Raw genomic sequence first — 12,615 nt, forward strand, 5'->3', positions numbered from 1 at the left:
CAGCCTGCAGCATCTGGGCTGGCTTTGAACCTCCCTGAAGCTCTGGGTTCAAAATTCCAGGCTCTGGGCTCAAAATTCCAGGCTCTGGGTTCAAAATTCCAGGCTCTGCTGCAGAGCTTTAGAGCCCCATGGGTTATGAAAAGGGACGTGGTGCTGGCAGGGGGCAATGGTCCCTCTGCAGGCACCATCCCCAGGCTCTGATCTTGCTGCTGCTCTCTGGGTATCTCTGGTGAGATGCTGGGGTGCTGGCCACATGTGGCAGCCTGGCTGTGAACTCCTGGACTGGTGTAAAGTCCTTGCAAGCCACCAGCATGGCACAGGTTGCCCTCCTGAGCTTGTCTGAGGGAAGAGGGGGGGGATCTTTTGGTGATGGAAGAGTTTGGGTTGGTTTTTGAAAACCTGACTCTGCTGAACCCACTGTGCATATGTGCTGTGGAGCAAAAGCCTTTATCTGAGGCACTTCTGGAGGAGCTGGGATGAAGAAAGAAGTGAAGCATCAGCAGAGGAGCTGTGGGAAGGGAGGAAGTGGGGGCTGGATTCACATGGAAAGCACGAGGGGCATCTGATAAAGGTGAAATTATTGCAAGCCACAGCATTTTCTGTGTCTCTGGTTAATCAGGGTAATGGGCTGTTCACCTCCAGGTCTTGGCTCTTATTCAACACTCTGTCCTTGCAAAGAACAGGGTTGGGAGGGAGAATAACCCTGACTGGGGGGGTGGCAGGATGGCTACTGGGATTTTGGTTGCCTGTGTTTGGAGATACTGGAAACTCTTGTCTGGTTCCTCCAGCCCAAGGTGCTTGGTGGCCATGGGCTTGCTCTGTGTGGTCCTTAGTGAGGGGGAGGCAAACATCAATATGGGGTCACTGGGGTTTTCCTCCTGCCATGCAAAGGCAAAACCACAATTTCTGGATCATCTCATCTATAGATGTGGCTTCTACCCTCCAGCTCTCAGAGGTGGTCACTGCTGTGCCCACCACACATCACTGACATCTCCATGTGTCTTCAGTCCTAGGAAGGAAGGAAAGAAATTTGGTTGAGCACTTCCAAGCCAGAGCTGCTGGAGAGCCCTGCCTGGTGCTGAGGAAAATGCTCTCAGGGAAATGTGTCCAGCCCCCAGGTCCACGTGGACCCTGATTTGGGGGTTAAAAACAGTGTTTCAGTGAATCCTGGGAAAAGAGAGATGCAAGGTGTGTACCTGAGCAGCATAAATAAATGAATTAATGAATGGATTAAATGTAAATTGTGGCAGCTTTAAAATGAACATCATAGTTTCCAAAAGTGCTTTTAACTGGTTCTTATTTCTGCAGCAATATAACTGCCAGCAAGAGCTTAATTCATTATCACCAGAACAAAATGAAGACCCTGTAAATTTGAAGTCCAATTTAATTTCTCCAGAAAGAGCTTGCTGGTTTTTTGGTTTGTTTTTTTTTTTCCTTTTCCATCCCTCTTTCCATTTTCTATGTCTCTGCCCAAGGAAGGAGGATACCCAGCAATTTGAGCTGTTGTCTGCCTCTTGCAAATGGGATTTTCTCATGCCCAAGTCCTTACCTGCTGTCCAACTCCATGGACATCAGTGGGGCCCAAAAGGGTTTGCAGGGACTGTTGGTTGAACTTGAGACCAATTAATTAGGGTTAGCAGCTCTGCTAACACTTGGTGGGCTGTGCTGGTGTCCAGAGCTCCAGAAAATCAGTCACAGGATATTTGTGCCCTAAAACATGATAGAGAAATGGGGAAGGGGCCTGTTGGAGCAGGAAGAGCACAACGATGCCTCTGGTCTCCATGGAGTCTTTGTTTATATTCTTCATTTCCCTGTCTCCTTTTTCCTACTTTTGTGCCTTTTTTTTAAGGGAGTATTTTTAGATGTGGGAAAAAGAGCATCTCCCTGGTTGTCTGGGTGCAGGGCAGTCAGGAGCAGATGGTGCACAAGCTTCTTGTGCTGTGCTCCCTGTAAAAACACCTTTGTCTTGGCTGTCCTTGAGATTCCATCCTGGGCTCTCCATCCTCCTCTTCCTCCTCTGCAGCCTGGAGCTCAGCTGCGTGGCACCCACCGTGCTGCATGGACCAGCACCAGATGCATTTGGAGGAGCAGAGGATGGTGCTGGTGCACAGGAGAGACCCAAGGGCCACTGGCCACCACTGGCCACCACTGTCCCCTTGCTCTTGGAGCTCTCCATCCCCTCCCTGCACCCCCTGACACTGTAGCAGAGGCTGTTTCAGCCCCTTTTGCTCTGGGACACACTGCTGGTGGTGGTGGCTCCATCTCAGTGCTGCTCCAGCAAAACCTCCTCACTTGCTCCCCCAAACCCTGGTGGCAAAGGGAAGCCCTGGAGGTGTCCTCCTGGAGCAGCCCCCTCTTCTCAGCTCCTCAGCCCCCCTCTCGTTAGCCTGGCCCCCTTGCACTTAATTAGAGATATTGCACTTTCTTCTCCTGGCAAAGAATGACCCACGGGGTGCTTCTGGAGTTCATTTCAAACACGAAATTACTGCTGCAGCTTTCATCCAGGCAGAGCTTCTGCTGTGACCTGTGGGTAATTAACCAGCCTGAGCACTGCTGCAGTAATTAGCAGGGAGAGGACCCTGCTCCAGAGTCCAGGTTTCTCCATGAGCCTGAGGCTGGAGGTGGCCCCAGGGCCACCGTGGTGCTGAGAAAACAAGTCCCTGGGACTGGTGAGATGGCTGGGGGAGAGGTGCTGGGGTGGAAGCTCAGTGCAGAACCTCAGGGACCTGGTGGTTTCCAGCCCTCTGTGTGAAAATGCAGAAAAGAGGAGGAAAAGCAGGAAGGAAATGGGGGCTGTCAGAGAATTCCACCCAGGGGTCTGCCCAGCGTGGCCGTGGCCAAAATGTTCCTTTCTGGTGCCAGCTATTCTGTCCTGTGAATCAAATATTCAGTATAATATTTAAATATCATTAATTCATGTAATTTCAGCTTTTACAATGTAGTAAAATATTCATTTTCAGATAGTATAAGGGTTGAGACTACATCCATCAAAAAATAAGAAAAAAGAGATAAAACTTGAAATAAAATTATCCATCCCAAGTACAGCACTGGATGTTGGAGAGGTGAAACAAGGGCATCAGTGTGATTCCCTTCAGTATCTGGAGGGGCTACAGGAAAGCTGGGGAGGGACTTTTTATAAGGACATGGAGTGATGGGATGAGAGGGGATGGATTTAACCTGGAAGGGGGTAGATTTAGATTGGACATTAGGAAAAAAAAGTCATTCCCATGCCCCACTTCAGCTAGATATGGGTGCAGGAGGGAGCACAGGAGGTGGAGACCATCCTGGCTCCCTGCTGCCTTAACTGGGACCTCTCCCTCTTTCTTTCTGCCACCTCTAGATGTGGCCCAGTGCCACAGTGGGGCTTTACTGGGGCTCTTTGACTTTTTGCTGCCCACAGTCAGGCTCACAGGGGCTTGGTTTATCCCAGACCCATCCTGCCAGCTGCTCCCTGCTCAGTGCAGTGGTGTGGCTGGGATTTAGCTGGGCTGGGGACCAGGACCACCAGCTGCCCCTGGTGGCACCATCATGCTGTGAGCTCCTGCTGGAAGATTTATGTGGGGGGCCCAGTTCTCTGCTCTGGCTGACAGCTCAAAAAGCACTTGGTGGAGGGAAATGGAGAGGGAAGAATAATTTCAGCCTAAAGGGCAGCACGAGCTATCTCTGAGCTGAACCTGGGACAATTAATACCTCCAAGATGGGCTTAATGGATTGTTTGAGATTTGGGAGTATGAAGCACAATTGAAAGAAAAGTGTTTGACTATTGTTATAATTGTTAACAGGCTCCTTTTGAAGCTCCATGCAAAGAAATGGATAGACTTCAGCCATCAATAATATCGCTGGAGGAGAAAATTGAAGGGATATCTGCCCAATTAAATAACCTACAGGGCTGGAATTGAGAATCAATGTGGCATGAACAATGAGGTATGGACTACCAGTGCTGAACACTAAATCCACCCCAACCTCTGCTTTCACCCAGAGGGAGGGGGATGAATTTTGTGGCTGTGGTTTCCCTGTGGCCATAGCAAGAGCTGGGGGGTGGCTGGGGAACAGCTCGGCGTGGCTGTCCCTGGGTTGGGACGTGGGGAGGGGGTGACATCTCCAGAGATTTTGGCTGCTCAGGGGGGAGCACAGGCAGAGGCAAGGCTGGAGGTGGCAAGGGACACACACAAGGACAGATCTGTGTCCCCAGGGAGCACCCAGGAGATGCTGTGGATGGTAAATGGGAGCTGTTGAGAGACTGAGGTGTTGTCATCTCAATTCCACCTGAGGAAGTGGAATTGAATTTGCTGAGGAAAGTCTGAGTGTATCAAGTGGACTTGTTGAAAATGAGCAGGGTGGTGAGGGGGAGAGGACAGGTGGCTTCAGTGATGGGGCAGGGCATCTACTGAGGACATGGGGCTGTGGGTGAACTTCCCATGTCCTGTTAGCAGTGAAAAGGTGAAGGACAGGGTAGGGTTGGAGCAAGGAACCACGGATCTTTTCTTTCCACAAGGAAAACCCAGACTTGATCACTGGTGTCTGTCCATTTTGCAGGATGTTTCACTCACTGGCAACACGGGACAACCCTACCAGAGCATCACCAGAACCACCAAGGCAGAGTGGACTTCTGTATCCATGGATGTGCAATCCTGACATCTTTCCAGAAGGGATGAAGGGTAAGAAACATCTGCTCTGTGTGACTTATCCCTCCTCCTCATTTTCACCAGCACATGCTCCACTGTGGCGTGGCCATCGAGCACCTCCTGGGGTGGGTCAGCAGATGGGGGCACAGCTGAATCCGTGCTCTGCCCCTTTAATTTTCTTTAAAGAAGAAATTAATTTTGCCTAAGTACCCGTCACTTTAAATTAATGTCTCTGATAGTGAAAATGACGAAGCAGCCAGGTCATTAGGCAAATTTTAATTAGAGGCTCAGATGGCCTTTGCTAATCAGATGCTACAGCTCTTTCCTGGTGTTCTTACTTTCCATCCACGGGGTCTTTCTGAGCCCACCCAAGGATTCTTTTCCATATCACCCCTCAGCACCCACGTGCTCCTTCAGGGGCTTCAGGTCTGGGGAGAGATGATGGAGCAGGAGCCTCCTTTTCCCTGGGGATACCCAGTGCCTCAGCTCTGCTGCCCTGGTGTTTGCAGCAGCACCTGCAGTGATGCAATAGCTTGGGTGATGTCAGGGCATGGCAGAATCTCTCTGGTGCCACAGGAGAGGCATCTGGGGCTCCCTGGGGACTACCAGGGTGGGAAAACCTGGCAATGAGCTCGGGTTTTTTTATCGTTGCAACAAACCCCATTGGCTCAGGAGCCTTTGCCAAGAGCAGGGAGAAGTTTCTAAGGCTGGAGGGTTATGAGATGATTTATTAAGACCTTTTGCAGAAAGTAAAGCTGCTCCCCTGTACAGGCTCCTATCCTCTGTCCATTTTTGGTTGTTAAAAGGGATAAGAAATTAGTTAATGAACTGTCATCCACACACACACACACATTTTCTTTGTCTGAGTAGATGTGGGTTGGGTCTAGATCTAATCCAGGTTCCAGCCCAGCATAATAAAAGGCTGAATCCATTCCCTGGTGAGCCAGGCTGGGCTCTTCTTCCCTTACAGCACAGCCAGGGAGGAGGAATGCAGGCACCACATGGCCCTGGCTACAGAGGAGGAAAACCAGTGGGAGGAGGAGGAGAGGACCAGGCTTTCTTCTTCCATTCTTTGCTGCTGAGGGGATCAAATCTCCTCTCCTCCCAGTGTGACCAAGCCTCTGTGCCCTGCAGGTACACATTTTTGTGCTGGGTAATTTCACAAGTGAGATCCATCCATTAAGCTGCTGGTTCCAGTCACTCCACCTGCTGCAAAATAACCAACAAATGGGGCTCTGACCTACTTTTTGGGTTTTTTTCCCCCTCTTAGTGAAACAGCTGGAACCAAACAGGGAGTAAGGCAGGGATGCAGGTGGCTCTGAAGAGTCTGTGCCTGAATCCTGTTTCCTCAGGGCTGGGGACACAAGAACAAGAAGGAGCAACTGGGCTCCTCCTCACTGCAGCTGATCCCATACTGCCTGCACAGTTCCAGCAGCTGCTCCACAATTCCCTCACCCCCACAAGGAGCAGGGAGGGAACAGGCAGGGAGTCCATCCAGGACAAAAGCAAGAAAAATCACCTGTTTTCATGGCAGAACTTGCTGTTTCCAAGCTTGAGGTGAATAATTTCTTGCAGGTGGAAGAGCATCCCTTCCAGCAGCCTGTCCCAAGGCTGCTACCAGTTGCAGGACTGGAGGGACCTGTGTCTGTCCCTCTGCCACACCAACTTTGTTATTCCCACCACTTGACCATCCCTGTGAATTCACTTGCTGCTTGGAAATCCTTGGCAGGAACAGTTTTATGGACAGAAAAGGTGGTTTTCCCAAAATGGAAACTTCCCACAAGGAGGTTGGGAGGGCGAAGGGAAGGGAAAAATACATCACAGAGCCTTTTGGGAAAATGAAAACATCCTGGTTTCCATATGTTTGTCAAGGAGAGCTTCAGTTTTTTGGACATCTGAAGTCTTGGTGGTGGTGACCAGGAAACAGGGGAGAGCAGAAGATTTGTAAAGAAGATGATGCAGAAGTAATGGCTGTTTTTTCCCCCCCTTTCTCTTCATCTTGTGCAAATTACCCTATTATTCTGCTCCCTTAGGATGCCTGAGTGTCCTTATTTCTTCTTTTGAGCTAAAGTCATCCATGCATTAAATTAGTTCTCTTCCTAGAAATAACTTGATTACTTTCTCCAAGCTGCTGTTAACGTGAGGTTCTCCGAGAGTTTCAAAAATAAAAACAGGGCAAAAAAGGGAAGAGGTGAGTGAAAGGGAGGAGCAGGATGCATCATCCTTCAGCTGGTGAAAGATCCATTTGCCTTGAGGTGAAGTGGTGTGGTGCAGGTGAGGGGACAGTGACTGTCACCTGCATAGTGAGACAGGGAGGGGTCAGTCCCTTGTCCCCTGGGAGTGGTGACCTTTCCTGAAGCCACATGGTGCAGCTGGGGCTGGACTCAGTGACCTGTGCATCCTCTCCATCATCTCTTCCCGTTGCTTTGGGAAGATGGTGGATAAAAGATGATGGATAATGCTATTTTTTCTTCTTTCTTTGCCTCAACTCACATCCCTGATTTCTTACCAGATTTTCCATGTCATTGCTCTGTTGGACTCTGCCCAAAGAGAAGCAGGGAGACCTTGGTGTGCCCATCCCACCCAGGTGCTGAGGATGGCTCAGAAAACTGTAACATCTTGGGAAGATCCAGGAGCCTTCCAGGTCCTAGATTTTCTTTCCTCTCCTAAGCTGATCTCCAGTGCAAGGCTTCCCTGCTTTTGAGAGGGGGTTCCCTGCTGAGGACAGTGGATTTCCACATTGGAATATTGGAACCTCACTTCTCACAGTTCAGCTGCTGTAATAACACCCAGAGGAGTGGGCAGACACCCCCACCCTGCAGGCATCATCTCTTTAGCCCAGGGGGTGGGACCACAAAACACCTTCCCCAGCACCTCTCCTCCTCCCTGCTGCCCACCCCAGCCTGTTCCCCCATTGCTGGGGCCAGCAAAGCTCCTTCACCCCCTGCAAATCTTCTCCCTCTCAGCCCTCCTCTGAGCCTGTAGCCAGGGGGAGAGGTGAATGCTCAGCCCTGCTCCTTGCTCAGCATCCCCAGCACCTCCAGGTTGGCACAACCCAAAGCCCATGGCTCACACTGGCTCTGGGCTCCCTGCTGGGCATCAAGATCATCTCAGCCTTTCCCTCCCTGCTGAAACGTGCTCTCAGTGCCCCTATTACCCATGGCTGGTTTTTTCTCCTGGCTTTCACCTCCTTTCTTCAGAGCTTTTCCAAGGAGATGGCTGGGGCTGAGCCCATGGCCTAAGAGTGTCTGTGAATCTCAGCTAATGGCCTGGGATAACATCCTCTGCTGCTTTGTGCTGCTTCCTTTCTATCACCTTGACATTTCTGCTAGCTTTTGGGGATTTTATTTTTTTCCCCCCTTAATTCCCCTGGCTGCTGGGCAGGTGTTTGCTCCCAGCTGTTTGCAGGAGCCCCAAGAGCTGTTTCCTGAGCATCAGTCGCTAATTCAGGGCCAATTATCCCTCCTTTCCTGCTGAGTTTTACTGTACCCTTTACAGAGCTACATCTGCACATGTCGAGCTTCATTCCCTTTTTTCTCCTTCCCAGTCCCTTTGCTTCCCACAGGCTCCTCCAAAACCCCCTTCACCTGCTGGAAGTGATTTGAGGAGCATCAGCAAACCCACCCTGCGTGGCTCTCATCCTCTCCCCTGCATCACACCCCACAGACTCTCCTCCTCCTCCAGACCTGGGAGCAAACCAGTTCCCTCAGGAGCTTGGGAGGCACTGGAGGTGGAGCAGCAGGAATCCTCTCACCTGTGAGGCCACTAAAGGAATAATTTGCAATTACCAGGAGCTCAGGCTGCTGCCCAGCCCGGCCAGCATCCAAGCAATCAATTCCCCTTCAGTGTGGTGGCCTCTCCCTTCCTGCTCTCACAAACGATGACAAATGGAGCCCTGCATCGACTTGGATGGAGGAGCAAGTGGCAGCAGGGGAAATAATTCCCCATTTGCTGGGTGAGATGAGATGTGAGGATGCCCTGCACTGCCTGCCCAGGAGCTGGGCAGCTCCTGGTGGGTGAGGGCAGAGGCAGGGAGTGAGTCCCTGCTGAGGCTGCAGAGCAGAGCCTGGTGGAGATTCATCAGCAAGTGATGGTCTCAGGGTCCCCAGGGCTGCCACATCTCCAGAGAGGACCCCCAGCCAGCAGTGGGGACAATGTAGCATTGCTAGGGTCCAAATTGTGGCTTTGCTATTTCTTCAGCAGGTTGGATGAGCTTCCACAAAGTTCTCCAGATGTTTGGAGGGGACCAGATCAGCCTGAGGTCTTCTCTGGAAGAAAAGCCACATCTGGGGTGGGTTTTGCACCATCCAGCCTGTCATCTCCATGTGAGTTTGTTCTTGAAGTGTGTCTCTCTTGGTGTTAGAATTTATCCCCTGGCAGAGCTCCCTGCCATGGAGAAGGTGGGAGGATGAGCTCTCCAAACTGGGGTACAGTGGCACAGAAAATGTCCCCTGGCTGGTTCCAGCCCCTTCCCCATGTGCTGGAAGAGAAACAGCTTCAGGGAAATCCCACCCATGCACAGTGCAGTAATGCCTGTGTGTTACTGTGGCTTTCCTCTTCTTCCTTTAATTAAAAAGAAAAAGTCTCCCTTCAAAGTCATTAATTACTAATGGCACAATTAGAACCAGTAAAGAGGGGTAGGAAAAATAAGATTAAAAAGAAGAAAAAAAAAAAAAAAAGGCCAAGCCAAACCCCAAAGAACTCTCTGGCAATTTGAGATGTTTGAAGCTCAAGAGAAATTAAGGCAATAATTGCTTGATTTAAACCTTATTCTCATTCCTGTTGGGCAGTGTGAGGATGGAAACCACCTTTCCAGCACTCTTCCCTTCCATCCCAGGAAGCAAGTAGGTCTTTCCATCCACCTAATCTGATGTTCCTGCTTGGAGGCAGACCCCAAGGCAGCATTTCACTTTGGGGCTCCCTTTCTGCAGTCTGCCAGCTTTCTGTGCAGGACAACTTGGATTTAGCACCATAATCTCCAGAGCCACATTTTCCACATCTGCATTGCCAGCACTGCCCTCTCTCCTGGCCTCAACCCTTCTCTCTCTCCATCCATCCCATCTCTGTGGAGAAGAAATCACGGCCCATCCTTCCTGCCCTGTCCCCTCTTTTGCTGGTGACCAGGGATGGAGCCAAAGCATGAGCAGAGGACAAGCAAGGACAAATCTCAATGTCCAAGTTTAAAGCTTCTTGGCTTTGAAAGACCAGCTTAAATTGCTTGAAGACTCTCTCTGAAAAATAGATTAAGGGCGTGGGGAGAGGGAAGCCAAGCAGAGCTGCTGGCTGCCTGCTGAGTGCTTATTATTTCTGTCAGCCAAGTGTTTTAGCTCCATAATCTGGGATTGAAATGAGTTTGTGATGGGAGGCAAGGCAGCTGTTCCTGCTGGAGCCTGGGTGAGGCCAAGAGTGAGTTTCAGCCTCTCTTTCAATGGTGAAAAGCAATCTCTGAGTTGGGATGGGGCCACAGCCCTGGCTTTGGCAGGGGAACAGGTGAAGCACCTCGTGCTGGATCTCCAGGCTCCTCCTCCATCCTGGCCATCCCTGGTCCTCAGGAAGTGAAGGTACCAAGTCCTTTGTGTCCCCTGGTAGGCATGTGGACCATGGCAGTCCCTCTCCTTTGATGTCCCAGAGGGGAAAATGGGGTTTCTCTAAATCCTGCACTAAATCACCTGGCAGTGGTGGTTGAAGAGGTGTCCCAGAGGAGAGGCTTTTCTGCTTGCTGATTTTTCTGTCCCTGCTTCAATGCAGAGCAGCTTCTGGGCAGAACATGTTGGAAAAGATCCCAGAGGAAGGATTTGGATGTGTTCACCTTACCTGTGACTCTGACTTCTTAGCAAGACTTGGTCCCCTGCAACGTGCAAGGATGGAGGATGGATTCCACACACGTGCCAGGTCTGTCTCACCACCTCTTGCACACCAAGACCTTGCAGCACTCAAGGTGCTGCCTGCTCATGAAGGAGGAAGGTTTGTTTCTCCTTGCCCTTGCCCTTCTCCAGGTGACCTGTCTTGCTCTGGGTTGCAGCAGTCTTAGGCCAAGCCCTTTTCTCTGTGACTCTGAGATCTCAAACCTTAAAAACTGGGTCAGCAATTATCATGGAGGTCGCAGTGAAGGACTCTGTGCCCAGCCAGAGGTCAGCTGGACTTCTACTGGGACATGCTCTCAACCCCAGTTCTCACTGGGTTTCTTCTTCTGGCTCTATAGGAATGTGCAAGAAAGGTGATAAAGGAAAAAAAATAAAAATTAAATAAATAAATAAATAAATAAATAAATAAAAAGGAAGGAAAACCCAAGTTGTTATTGACTGCTGGGTCTCTCCAGAGATCGTGGCAAGCAGGGATGGGGAGGAAGAAAAGCTACTAATACATTGTTTTGTCTTCAAGCAATTATGTGAAAATGAGTTAATCACAGGGTCGCAGAAGCCATAACCATTAATTAATCCCCAGCATGAGCTGAAAAGATGAATTTCCTGCAGTAAACAAATGTGAGCAACAGTGTGGCAAGAAATCAAACTCCCACCAGATGATTGCAGCCAGTGCTGGCAGCTCCACCAGGGCACCCCCAGACCACATCCCACCTCCTTGTGTCCCTGCCAAGGCTGAAGCCCTTCCTGCCAAATCACTGCCCTTTGGTGGCCATGGAAGAGGGGAAATGAGGGAATTGCCACAAATACAGATGTTTGGTCACTCCTGGAAATGGAAGCAGGCAAAGGCATTGTCCTTCCCTCCCTCCTGGAGCTGGGAGCAGGGCTGATGTCCCCACCATGTGGAGCAGGGGTAGGAAACTGGGAGGGTGGGTTTGTATCCTTATCTGTTTGGATTAGGTTGTTATAAACCAATGAAACTCAGCAGTGGATCATCCCATCAGTCTCCAGATGAGAAGAGCCATGAAGATGTCACCTGCTGCTGGGTCCCTGCCCTCCCAAGCTCACCCTGGTACCAGGCTGTGCTGCCTGGGGGTTCTGCTCCTGCCCTGGGAGAGGGGAGGATCCACATTGCCTCATTAATACCTGGTTGTGTATTATTGCCTTTTTAATAACCCTCTGCTCTTTTTCTCTAAACCTTTTTGAAAAGATCCTGTTAAATCCCACATGCAGACAAATCCAGCACATGAAATGGCTCTAAAGCCAACCCAGGACAAATGAAACTTTGCTGTAAATCCAGGCTTCTCACTAAAAACTGCCTTGTTTCTGGTTTGGTTTTTTGTTGTTGTTTGGTTGGTTTGTTTTGGTTTTTTTTTAAGGTACTTGCTCTCATTTCCCCACCTGTAAGCAGCTGGGTACCAGCCCTTTTGGAAAGGGCAGGAAACCCTCTAAAAATTCACCTTTCACCAGATTCTTCTTCTAAACTCAGACCACACCAGTTCAATAAAAATCATTATTTGCTTTAGGCTGTGCAAGTTGGCTGCATGCACATAGCTAAATTAGTTTAAACCCAGCCTCTATTTATTTAGCTAAATGGAATAGGAATAAGGCTAAAAACCAAACTGAAATCATCCAAATTCCTCCTGGGCTGTCAGAGATTGTTTAGGGCAGGCATGAAACTCTCTTCACTGTGCCTCATTGCCTCTCTGCTTTGCATTTCTTTATTAAGCCCCTGCTCTCCATGGAGTCGTGGTCTTCCCATCCCATGAGAGACAGATCCTCAAAGCCTGATGGTGAACAGCAACCTGACTGCAATTGAAGGACATTCCCTTCCCCAGCACTGGAATGTTTTCACCTGCTCCTGTCCCCTGGAAGTTCACCAAAACATTGCAAGGTAGGACCAGCTGCTTGAGATGCTCCTCCTTGAGATGTTGTGCCCAAGGGTGATATCTCCAGGTCCAGGTGACACTTGGCTGCTGCCTGAGAGGCTGCTGGATCGCCAGGACAGGGGCTGATTCTGGTCCCTTGTCCCCATGGCCACCTCTTGCTGCAGACTCTCTGGCTTCATTTCCCTCCCACCCTCTCCTCCTCTCTTCAGGTTGTTGTAGGAGAACAGCCCAGCTCAGCTG

At 50.2% G+C, this 12,615-nt stretch overlaps 1 long non-coding RNA gene across 1 annotated transcript; it reads left to right on the forward strand.

The window, feature by feature from the left end:
• Positions 1-6,249: 6,249 nt before the first annotated feature.
• LOC139805981 (uncharacterized) lies at positions 6,250-12,288 on the forward strand. The gene is made up of 4 exons (XR_011730069.1): positions 6,250-8,916; positions 9,416-9,469; positions 10,374-10,517; positions 12,216-12,288. It is a non-coding gene; the product is annotated as an uncharacterized lncRNA (long non-coding RNA).
• Positions 12,289-12,615: the final 327 nt, after the last annotated feature.

Source organism: Heliangelus exortis, chromosome 21 (assembly GCF_036169615.1).
Source record: "Heliangelus exortis chromosome 21, bHelExo1.hap1, whole genome shotgun sequence".
In the NCBI taxonomy this organism is placed as follows: domain Eukaryota; kingdom Metazoa; phylum Chordata; class Aves; order Apodiformes; family Trochilidae; genus Heliangelus; species Heliangelus exortis.